Raw genomic sequence first — 12,276 nt, forward strand, 5'->3', positions numbered from 1 at the left:
TAACACACACACACACACATAACAGACGCCCCCTTACAAACAAGAATGCAGTTTTATTTCGTCACCCACGGCCGACCACGACCCACAACTTCCTCCCTCGCTCTTGGTTAGAGCACGACTAAGCCAGACAGTTAATGGATTTCTTTGGGGGGAGTCTACTAAATCCCACAAAGTTCTCCCCGAGCGTTTTTTTTTTTTTACACCCCTCCTTCCCAGGTGGCCGCTGCCATCCCCGGTAGCCTCTGTGACAGAATGCAGCACCGTCAAGGTGGCGCAGTGAGCTAATGGAGCAGAGGGAAGGGGGGAATAAAAATCCCTGGATCATCACTCCCCTTCATTCCGGAGCAGCGGGGGGAGATGGTGACGGACGCCTGCCGGGTTCGCGAGGCAACCTTCGCTGTCAACTCCCCCAACAAAGCCCCGCTACGCAACTGAGACTACTTCTGTGATGGGATGAAGACTGACAGATGCGCGTGTGTGTGTGTGTGCGCGCACAGTGTACGCGCTCGCGTGCTATCATCTCCGAGTGTGTACTACGGCGCGCCGGAATGACGCCGAACATCTTAGACTTTCTACGAGTGGCGCTGCTGAGACGGGGGTTGATTGACACGCCGGGAGTGTCTCTGGCGTTCCTTCCTTGCGAGCGTCGAAAGACAAGAGGAAAATGTCCCTGCCGGGGTTTCGCCCGGCAGCACGGAAGTAGGTTAACAGTGGCTCGTCGTGTTTACCGCGGCGCCGTAGTTGATATGTAGGACATAAATTGTGCCGCGCCGCGATTCCATAGGGACCGCTCATGCGGCGCGAGCTGCCCGGTGACGGCAGCAGACGAGATCGCGGAGAACAATAAGGTTCCGACGGTTCTCCTTTCGCTTATCGCTAAATGACGGGGGATTATCGAAACCCGCGCAGACATCCCTTCCTCGCCGGCGCTTCCGCCGCGACTAACTCGGGGTGACACCGGGGCGGCTCTTCTTTATGCATGCGGCACCGGGAAGTGCTGAGCTGTGTTTTATTATGGAAAAATAAGAGGCGCGAGAGAACGGCACTCCGCCGGCTAATGCACGACTGGGACTTTACTAAAAGCCTGGCTGCATAAACCCCTGTCACTGTGTTTGAAGAACCATAATGAGGTTTGTGTGCAGCAGACTAAAACTGATAAATATAAAGCTGCCGGATGAGACAGGAAACCGCTGCCAAATCGAATATGAAGAAATCTCGAGATAACACTTCGAGCTGGTTGTTCGTGAAAGTTAAGCAAAGCCAGTCGTTTATTACCACTGTACTAATCACGGAAGAAAACAGTTGCAGTTAGTGCCTGCAAAACTTGATCGGCATAAAGCAAACGTGCAGTTAATGCCTGCAAAACTTGATCGGCATAAAGCAAACGTCTATCCTTTGTGGCTCTGCAGGAAGCTTTCCAACGGATAAGACGTCTCCAGTGTCGTCTTGGTTGTTTGACTGACAGACTGCGCCACAAACTGGAGGTATGGATTTTCACAGATGAGGCTATTTAGCAGTCGGGGGGGGGGGGCGTCTAATGAAATACTTCAGGAGAAGCAGGACGCGGCTCTTCTGAGTCATCACCGGTGCTCGGATCTAATGGTTCGGATTAGCGTCCTAACAACAATTTTTCAATTGATTAATCTATCGATCATTTACTGAGCAGTCCACTAAACAATTTCCAGAACACTGAAGAAGGCCCATCTGCCCAGAAAGCTGCAGGAGCCTCTCTGCCGCTGTTCGGCGGAAAGCTTTTTAACGTACTCTAGAACTGTCTGGTTTGGGAACAGTCCAGCGGTTGACGGAACAACTCTCCGCAGGGTAATAAAAGCCGCCCAGGGCGTCGCGTCCGCTGCCACATCTGGATCGGACATTCACCGATCCAGATGCAGCGGCGGGGCCTGCAACATTGTCAGAGGCATCACATCTCCTTTCCATCACCTGCTCGCTCCGCCGCCCTCTGGAAGACGCCACAGGTCGCTTGAGACGCGCTCGGCCGTCGTGGCGCTGAACTCTGTTTACCCTCCACCCGTCTCTTCTGCGAAACCATCTCCAACGTCACTTTAGACTAAGCGCTTTGTATTCACGACGAGTCAGTGAGTGGGTGGGCGAGTGCACGGATGAGGCAGGAAGTCTACGGGTTTGTGGATGCGGAGCCTATATATGGACTCGGGGAAGGTGGGCAGGGTGTAATTTGTGTTACCGTTTCCGTCAGTGTGTGTTCTAAGGAGAGCCATCGGGAATTTCATTGCGGGGAACCTCTGTGGATCAGGCTCGTTCCAGCGCAACCCACAGGTCAGAATCAGAACCGCTCGATTGATCCCGGGGGGAAATCACTTCCCGTTACAGCAGCTCCTACTCAAAGCGTGTTAAGATCAAAAAGCAACGTAGGCGATAAGAATAATACTCGATCGGTGTGGGATCTAGTGAATTTGGAGGTTGTCTGGTCTGGTCTAGGTGGGTGGTGCATGTCTAAATAACTTTCATGCGGAAGCCAAGGCCAAAAGCTTCCCAGCAGAACTGTCACAAGACCAAGGACCCTGAAATACACAATCAGCTGCACAAACGAACCCAAAATACACATGTTCATTTTTGGAAGTCGCCAGTGTGTTTTGCTGATGTCACCGTTTCCGTGAAACCGTTCCACATTCTAGCCAACAACAGAAAAAGGTTAAATTCGCCTTTTGTTAATGCTCATGTCTAGATTGCGGAACAGTGTGCGTTAATCAGATCACGATACACGAGTGTGTAGAGGGGTGAGGTGACAGAACCTGGGGATCAGCCACTTGCAATAAAAAACTGAAAGCACCCAATAATCTCACCTCATTTTCTGCAACCGCTTATCCTCACTCGTGAGCAATTTAGAATCACCAATTAACCTAACGAGCATGTCTGCGGAGGTGGGAGGAAACCGGAGTACCTGGAGAAAAACCACGCAGAGACGGGGAGAACATGCAAACTCCACCAAGGAAGGACAGAGTCGCTAGGAGGCATCAGAGCCACTGTCCTGCCCTGCACTCAATAATCATCATTAAAAAAAAAAAAAAAAAAAAAAAAGATGCCACCGGGACTGTGGGTTAATTCTGTCTCAAATTTAAAGCCATCTTTACAAACTGCACATTAGCGCAATTATCAAATCCAGTCAATGGCCCCGGAGAGCGAGCGAGGAAGGCGTTACAGTTCTTTTTCGCCGCGCCTTTCAGCTCAGCCTTGGCCCTGATGAAGTGGCGAAGGAGAGGAGGAACACATAATGCAGTTTAAGATAGCCGGGTTTCATAATTAAAAGGGAGAGGAGACGTCTATTGAGTCCTGTGTCCACAGAATGTGGCCTGATTACAGAGAAAATGTTGCTCCACTATGATACCCTGCTCCGATCTATCGAGCTGATGAAGATCTTGCGGAGTAATATTCAAAAGCAGCGGGGCCGAATGCTTGAGACTTTTTTTTTTCTCGTATTTGCCCTTGAGTCAAACAGGGGGGACGGGGGGGACATAAATAATGGAAATTATAATAATGTCAGTTTAATAAATAAATAAATAAGAGTTCCCCACTGAGGCACAATCACTTCTAAGTTGAAAGATGTGCTGACAGAGGGAATTTAGAGAATTGGACATATAGTGGTTCTTCTTTATTCCGCTTTCTTCCCCCAACCCCCCCCATGATTGCCAGATCTTAGCAGCTATGGACTAATCGAAGTGCGCTTCCTTGTTGCATGTGCAGTCCCGCTAGTAATAAGCGGCCCTGTGCCTGTTCATAAATAGCCAGGACCACCTACACGCTCACTCCCCAAATCGTCCTCGTGACCTTGCATTTCAAATATGATTCTCTCAGGGACGCCGTCCGCGGTAAAGGCTGGTGTGGTACATGTGGCACTGCAGGGTGGACTGTCACAAAATGTCCCCCCCCCCCCAGTGCTGCAGCAATGTGCAGGAGCCTGCAGGGTCATCAGAGATGACCTTTTCCAGGCCTCCTGGTCGATATATATATATATGTGTGTGGGAAATACATATATATATTCATATACTGGCTGGTGCATCTCATCTGCAGTGGTAGTATGCGTTGCCAGGGGCAACCCTAAGAGGGAATGTGCAGCAAAGATGTGGTGGGTGTCATGGTATATAGCGTGGCGGCGGAGAGATATGATGCGTGTGTCTGGAACGCAGACAGGTGGGAGAGGATCAAACGCGGAGCGGCGCTGAAAGAAACGGCGCCGGGAACAAATAAAGGTGCTGAAGCTGTTTACACATCCGCGGCGGGGATGCAAATGCCTCCACCTGACGGATGGATGCGACGTACGACTGAACGGCAGATGTATTTTTTTTTCGCATTCGCCGCAATTTCGAATTTTCCATCCCGGCTCGAGGCGTCCGACTCCCGGGATCGGCTTACGGGCACGACGCGGGGCGGCATTTCGCAGGTGCCCGGACTAAAGAAGCGCAACGAGGGAATCGTCAACGCCGGCTCCGGAGGCAATTTTTTAACCATTATTTATCCTCGGAGGGGTTTGCTGACCGAGCCGCTGTTGAGGAAAAAGCCTCCTTTACGGCCGTAAAGCTGCGCTCGTTTCCTACAGTTTCAAGCGAACGGCCGCTAAGCAGCTTTCCCCGGGTTATTTTCTCAGCTGGCGCGGAGGTTCAATCCGGCGACCTTCTATTCCTCAGACCTCCGGCTCCCACGGGCGCGAGTCGCGTCAGCGTCGCACACACATGTGGTTGACACATTTTAGAGTAACGCACGAGCGCGAGGCAGAATCAGCAGAAGGCATCTGAAACGGAAAGAAGAACCGTGGCCTTAAACGCTCGTTCCCTCGCTTCCTGCCATTTGCAACGAAAACATTAAATCCTGAGAGTGACTCTGTGAGGTTTCATTTTTATTTATTTATTTTTTTCCTCCATCGATATGAACACCAGCAAAAGTGTGACTCACTCAGCAGCAGAGCGCTCCCACTCCCAGTTGCTGGTTGCCGCCACTCTGAGCTGGCTCTGAGCCGAGATACGGAGACACCCGTAGCTTTTTTTTTTGGGGGTGGGGGGGGCGCCCCTGGTGTTTTATGCGCGCACCGGCGAGTGGGCGCGCGGGAGTCGCACCGCTCGGTACAGTCGATTGCACACTCAGACATCCACCCTCACGCACGCACACACACGCGCACACAAACAGGAGCTTGGTAAATATTTCATGAGCCGCTGTTTACTTCAAAACATTTCTAAGCTGAATGTGCAGGAGTCCATTAACTTAAGCTAAAAGGCAGAGAGAGAAAGCCTGGCGTGAGGACACGGAAGGGGAGAGAGAAGAAAGCAGATAGACGGTTTGAGCTGGGGGGCGGGGGGAGCAAAGGGAACGGCGCCCGAATAAATACAACGGCTTTTAAAAGCGTACGCAGGGAGAGGCCCGTAGCGAACGGGGGGGGGATACGCCGAGGTCGTGTCCTCAGTTAGAGTTCAAACTCCGCAATTATAGACACATAACACGCGGCGTTTGCTCCCTTTTAAACCGGCGTTTTCCGAGTTTACATTTTAAAATGTGGATTTTTTAAAAAGGAAAAATGTTTGTCAATGTTTGTCAATGAGAATGAGGCTTCTGACAGGAAATCAAGGCGCGATTTAAGGAGGGAACTGCAAGCGAAAAGGAACCGATGGAACATTATCAGTAGGCAAACAATTATCGGAGGAGTGTCGGGGTTTGTGCGGAGGAAATTGAGACTCATAATCTCTCCAAATTTTTTTGGACGCCGTCCTCCGCTGGGAGACGTTGGCAGGGAAACCGTTTGGAAAAATCCCGAAACAGGATAAGATTATTTCCATTCACATTTTCGACAAATGAGCAACTGACTTTCAAAATATATTTGATTAGGGGGGAATTTTACACTTGAACTGGAAGTAAATAATAATCACATGACGACTCGTTTCGTGGCCAGCGCCGAGGCTCCCGGCTCCTCACGACGATGAACTGTTTGGAGGAGTTGGGAGTTTGGAGATGATGCAACGAGGTTATACTCGACAGCTTTTCACGCCTCTGCTTGAGTGCCATTCAATGGGTGTGCTGCTTCTTTCGCTCTCCACAAAGACCGTGCGCGCAATCATGCAACCAACAACAACGCATAAATACTCAGGGAGAGCTGCTCATGGAAAGCAGACGACTTCCAGATTCTTCATCATCTGATGCCAACAACCCTGAAGAGACTAGGACGTTAGTAATTATTAGCAGAGTGGAGCTCGTGCACATAGCAACGTGCTGTGTGCTTTTCATATCCTTACATATGTAAAATGTTGATATCAAGGTCTGATTTCAACTGTATCAGTTGGGTTTTTGCATTTTGTAAAATGTAGTACGAAGAAATTCACTTAAGTATCATTAAGGATCATTGCGTCCACAGAAAGGTTTTTTTTTTTGCAGCATTCCGACCCTAATGGAGAAATTATATTATCTAATGAACACAAGATTACCGGATGAAGCAACAAACCTAATGTTTGCCTCCTCTAAGAGGTTCGCGCATTCACCGAGGCGCGAGAACCGAACCGCGCGAGCGCCGGAAGGCAGCCCACCCCGTCGCAACTCTGGGATTAAGCCCCGCAGAAGTGGCTAAAGGTCTCTGAGAAGTTCCAGCCACGTAAACGCTGAGCCCGCTGCAGCTTGGCATTCAGTATCAGAGCTAAGCACGCAGCCTCTCCTTCAAGGTTATCTCTGTGGAGAATTCGCTGACAGCAGGATACGCGCGCACGCGCACGGGCACGGGCACGGGCACCCACGCGGTGACACTAAAAGGTACGTACCCACAAAGGCACACTTTACTGGCGCGGTGGGGGTCGGAGGGGTTTGTTTGTGCTAGCGGTTTATACAGACATGTTTTTAATTGGGACGGGAGACGGAGGCCGGGGGGGGGGGCGGCGTGTGATTAACAGTAAAACGCGCCACTCATTCCACCGCTTTTATTATTTTTTTTACGTCCAAATAAAAACCGCGGGCCTGAGCGGAGGGGCCCCACCTGCCAGCCCAGTCTGTCCCCCCCCCCCCCCCCCCCCCACGAGCGAAGGTGGATCTCACGGCCTCGGACGCGGTCAAGGACGGCGCTGTAAATCCACCGTGTCAGGGAGAGGGTGATGAACTGGCTCTGCAGAGGTGCGTGCGTGCGTGCGTGCAGGAGTCAGTGCCACTCAAGCGGCAGCGTTGCGTCACGTCTGGAGGGGAGGACGGTCGGCGTCCACGTTCGGGGTTGGTCTGAGGATGGGGGTGAAACAGAGGAATTGCACAGTGATCGTTTTCTTATGGCACGGGACTGTAGAAGAAGAAACAGTAAAAAAAATAAATAAAAAGGCGGCTGCAAAGAACCTTGACCGTCGTTATTTCCGAGAACAGACGAGCCGAAGCTCCAGTTCTGCGTTATCCCTCAAACCTGAGCTATATATATATATATATATATATGTATATATATATTATCCACACACACACACACACGCGCATTTCGTGTCCATTCCAGTTTCTGCTCCTCATAATGAGTCCCAATGACAGCTGACCTTTCACAGCCCCGGGTGCCAGGGATGAGCTAAAGAGACGGGGGCAGAGTGAGAGGGCGGATGGGCCTGTGGTGACCCCATACAGAGGGTGCCAACCTTCATTCAGTCACTTTAAAGCGGGTCTAATGAGCGGCTGAATACACAGGAGGAAAGAGGGGGCGAAAGGAATGGATAATGGGAGAAAATCATCGACCAGAGAGGAGGAGGAGGAGGAGGAGGAGGACAGAAAGACAGAGAGCGGCTACTGTTACACTACGCTAAACTGTGATTTTTTTTTATCATCCGGATACGCAGGAAGGCATAACGTGATAGGCCCGGGTCCAGCAAATACGGATTTTGCTCAGATTACAATCAGAAACCTTTTGAAACAAGCCTTGGAAGAGGCCGGGCTCACATTGTGATACCACTTCTTGGAATTTGTCTGCAATCCACAATGCGTGTGATAATCCAGGAGATGTAACCGGCATTTTGGGTGTACAAGTGTGGGTGCCCGTGACACACACACACACACACACACACACACACACACACACACACACACACACACACACACACTCACTCCGCGATCGCCGGCTATCAGCGGTGAAACGGCTCCGATGTGTAACCACGGCCCCCGTGACGGGCCCGGCGGGGAACTAAGAGGAGACGATCAGAAAAACGGCACCGCAGCGAGGGGAGACAGAGGAGGAATGTGTCTGAGTTTGAAGCCGGTGGTTAGGGGGACACGAGTCACGCAGGGAGACAGCGAGAAAAATTGTTCCGATCTTCTATCGCAATATCCCAATAAAACCCGAGATTGACGAGAGCGCGGGGGGGTGGGAGGGGGGTGGTGGAGTGGGAGTGCGGCCTCTTGTGCAATATGTTACATTTCCACCACAATAAGCACCGCGCCCCACCCCTGAACGTTTCCTACCTCACTCATCTTCTGCGACAGAATTTATGCTCAGCGGTTAACTCCCATTATACCCTGGCTCAAGGCAATTTTGTAGCCCCCGCGCCACAAGTCAGAGCGCCCTCTCCGAGGCCGAGGCTTGATTGATAAAGCAATGACTGGGGGGGGGAGATGGAGCTCTGGTGGAGGAGACCCAGGCGGCAGGGGAGGGATGCTGAGAGCGAGGGAGAGAGGGGGGGTAGAACGCCCAGACTGCAAGAAAAATGGAGAAAGACAAAAGAGGAGAATAAAAAAAATAAATAAAAAAAAGGGAGCGTGGCAGAAAAAAGTGGGAGCCGGGGAGGTGGTAAGCGGAAGAAAGATGGCGGTAGTAGACACGAAGACAAAGGGTGGAGACGAGGATTGTTCCCAGAGGGGTCCAGGTCCTGACTAATAGAGAAGGAGTTCTATAAACAGCGGTAACGTACACAGCTGCCACAGTTTCATTGCTCTGCAGCATTACCTCCGTTCTCTTGTTTCAACCTTAAGCTCCCGTGACCTTAAATCCCCGGCGCCGCGCCGCACACACGTCAGCAGTAAACGAGCGACATATTTATTTATCCTCCGTTTAGCCTTCCGAAAGTCCGGCTTTTAGGCCGGACGAGAAAAAATATCTGGCACCTGCGGGAGACAGTCGAACGCGAGATAACTTTCTTGACATTTGTTCCAACAGACGCCTCCCTCTCAAACAAAAGCATCGTTTCGTATATCTTGAAATGTCACCCACACTTTAAATAAAGCCCTGGCGACGAGACAAGATTAATGCGTTTTATTCCATTATACCGCGGGACGGCGTGGGACTTTCTGTAATAGTCTAGAAGTGCCGGGCTCTCAGCTCCGGTTGTTTCCGTGCAGACTTCAACCTTCATGTTTGGCTTTTTTTTTTTTCCTCTTTCGGTTTCGTTCTGGTGCTCTAGTTTCCTGCAGCACTCCAAAGACTCGCATGCGAGATGAAATGGGAGCTCGAAATTGCCCGCAACCGCATGCACTGGTCTGTCTGTTCTTGGCCTGTGATGGACTGGCAAGCGGCATGAATAAATGCTGAAGCGAACTACAAAATTAATAATTGACAAGTTGAGATGGGTGTTTTCGTGCCTCTCCCCTGCCTGACTGCATCTTTGTGGGCGCGCTCCTCCCAACTCCCTGATTCGACCCCTTCTGCTTTATTCTGGTCGCCAGCTTCCCCTTAAATCCATTTCCTCTTCCTCGTCTTTAAGGATTTTTTTTTTTTTTTTTTTTTAAGAGCTTGACATTTAAACCCAAAAACCACTGGGACCTGCCTAGAAAAAAAGACTTGGGAAAGTTTGCGCTGAAACTTCCATTTAATTGCACTGCTTTGGGTCAGGATTGTTTGAAAATGTTAAAACACTCTTACCCTCACCTAATGATGAAATATTACTTAAAAGAAGCTCGGCTCGAGCTACGCTCGGTCGTCGATTAGGTGGGAATTAACGGAATCTGTGAGGACAATATCCATGAGATCAATGTTTTTTTTCATCTCCGTTTACCACCACTTTGTTCTCTCCTTTCCATCTTCCTTGTAAAAAAGAAGCCACGTTTCTGCCTTTGTCCCACAGCAGCCTGCGTGCGTCACAACGTGACGAGCCGTATTGACAGGACTCCTCGTCCCCCGTCAGGTTTTGTTTTCTGCTTTCGGGTTCGTTCGCCTGACTTCTTCCTCGGCCTCCTCCTCCTCCGCCCGGGCTCCGCGTCTGGCACCGCGTACGCGTCCGCTCGAACGCCCCTTCCACTCGATGTGACCCGTTTGCAAGTCTTTTGTGGTTAATGTACGGATTGTGTAACAGTGTCCACGTGCGGGGCCGACTTCCGAAAGCGCTATTTTTATTTATTTATTTTTTTTCCATCTCCGAGATGTGGCACTGATTTCCTCCGACTGGTTCAAGGACAGTTTATTCTGGTGTGACTAAACAATGCCGGCATCAGACTGAAGCGTTTCTGCTTTAGCGGAGACACCGATCACATTCGCCGCATTTAGCCTTGACTTGCCTGAACTGGATACTCCATTGGTTGTTAGTGTAATGAAACTGACAATTACAGGCTACAGTGCAAACATTCCCTCTGTGGTTTTCTATAACCGGAGGCTTTATTTAAGCGTATTCATTCGTGCTTGGCCCCGAAATGGTTCAACTCTGCATTCCCTCGGAGGACGACAACAAAAAAAAAAAAAAAAAAAATACAAGATACAAGAGTCGATAAATAATTTAAAAAGTCCCCGTCTCACCTCTGGGGGATGAAATTTAACAAATACGATTATAAGGAAGTGCTGGCACGCCGTCTCCTCTGACCCCTTTTAAGATACCGAGGGAAGACCGGCACAGGCGCTGAGCGGGACCTGTTGCACAAATCACGACAAAATCTCGACGCTTAGCATACGAGGCAGCGTCGAGCCGAGGCAATCTCACCTACAAACACAATCCCTCCTTTAACCGCACTGTCTCTCCCAAAGGAAAATAAAAACCGGGAAATAAATTCATGCGTTGCTGCGAAGCATTTATTTATTTTTTTTCTCCTCCTCATCGTCATCTTTTCTATCCGCGCACCGCCGAGGCCTTATTAGCACTCGGTAAAGCCGGAGCAGGGGTTTACACAACGTGACTTTGTAAAGGGCTGAAAGTGAGGAGAGACTAAACACTTCTTCCACTGCTGGCAGAACATTGCGATCCAACTGGGAGCAGCTGCATCCTTGTTTCAATAACACACACCGCCGCGCCCTCCCCCGCGCTGTTTGCGGAGATCGGGCCGGGAGACGACCGCGAGGGACCGAGGATCTGACATCGTCCTTCGCGCCATCCTTCTGGGCCGCCGTCAGTCAGACGTGTTATCAGTTGCATGCGTGTAATGTTGCGTGTGCGTCACGTCAGTTGTCTTGTACATCAAGACTCTGGAGAGCTTATGGAAGTCCATCAATCTTCCTCCGGGGAGGGTATTGGTTTGTTGCTTGTTCAGGGGGCCTCGTGAACCCACCCAACTTGCTTGAAGCTCCTACTCTGCGAGTGCATAACCAGCCACTGTGCACAGCTGTCATGCGTCTGGTGAAAGCAGTGTGACTGACACTCATTGTTCAAGACTGAATATGCATTTCTCCCTGCAGGACTGGCGCATGCCAAATGAAGGACATTCCCCTGATTGATGACTTCTATTTATAAAGGCGCTCTCCCTTTTTCGATCCGGCACAGACGTTCTATTCCTTTCAGTCTGCTGTGCTGACCTCTGACATTCCCAGAGCTGGAATCCACCGCTGGGTGCGTAGAAGCAGCCGAACTTGAATGCCGAATCAAGAGTTATTGGAGATCCGCTGCAGTTACACTTTCCATCAGAGAGTGGAGGAAGGAAAAAAAATTTGCTGCAAAATTATGCATGGACACAGGCGGGAGCAGGAGGAGGGGTACTCCAGAGCACCCAAGGTTAGATCACAAACATTATCAATAATGCACGGCCTATTGTGTTGCCGGCACTGCAGCCGGTTAGTCAGTCAGCTAAGCCGAGTTCGCCAAGTCACCGGTTTCGCATGAAGGATGGTCTTCTCCGAGGCACTGACAGAAGAAGCTGCAGGGAAGTGGGAACAAGGGATGATGGCCCGAGCAGATGAGAGGGAACGTCAGCGGCCTTGGCAGAAAAACAAGCCACTGAGGGAGCGCCTGCTTGCCACTGCTACAGATGTTGTTTATGAATCTTTACGTGGAGTTGCACTCGATTCGAGATTGCCCTGAAGGGCACGGAGACTACGCCCTGTAATGAGGCAGTAGATAGTGAAATACTGATAACAACACTACCATCTTCTTCACTACATCCAAAGTACGCTTACTTTAAAGT

General features: G+C 50.5%; 1 protein-coding gene across 1 annotated transcript in view; it reads right to left on the reverse strand.

Annotated features, from left to right (window-relative positions):
* The window catches only part of fut8b (fucosyltransferase 8b (alpha (1,6) fucosyltransferase)), an 82,350-nt gene that overhangs the window by 39,436 nt on the left and 30,638 nt on the right, over window positions 1-12,276 (reverse strand). The gene's annotated exons all lie outside the window — the stretch shown is intronic.

The sequence above is a fragment of the Mugil cephalus genome, chromosome 21, assembly GCF_022458985.1.
Source record: "Mugil cephalus isolate CIBA_MC_2020 chromosome 21, CIBA_Mcephalus_1.1, whole genome shotgun sequence".
NCBI lineage: Eukaryota > Metazoa > Chordata > Actinopteri > Mugiliformes > Mugilidae > Mugil > Mugil cephalus.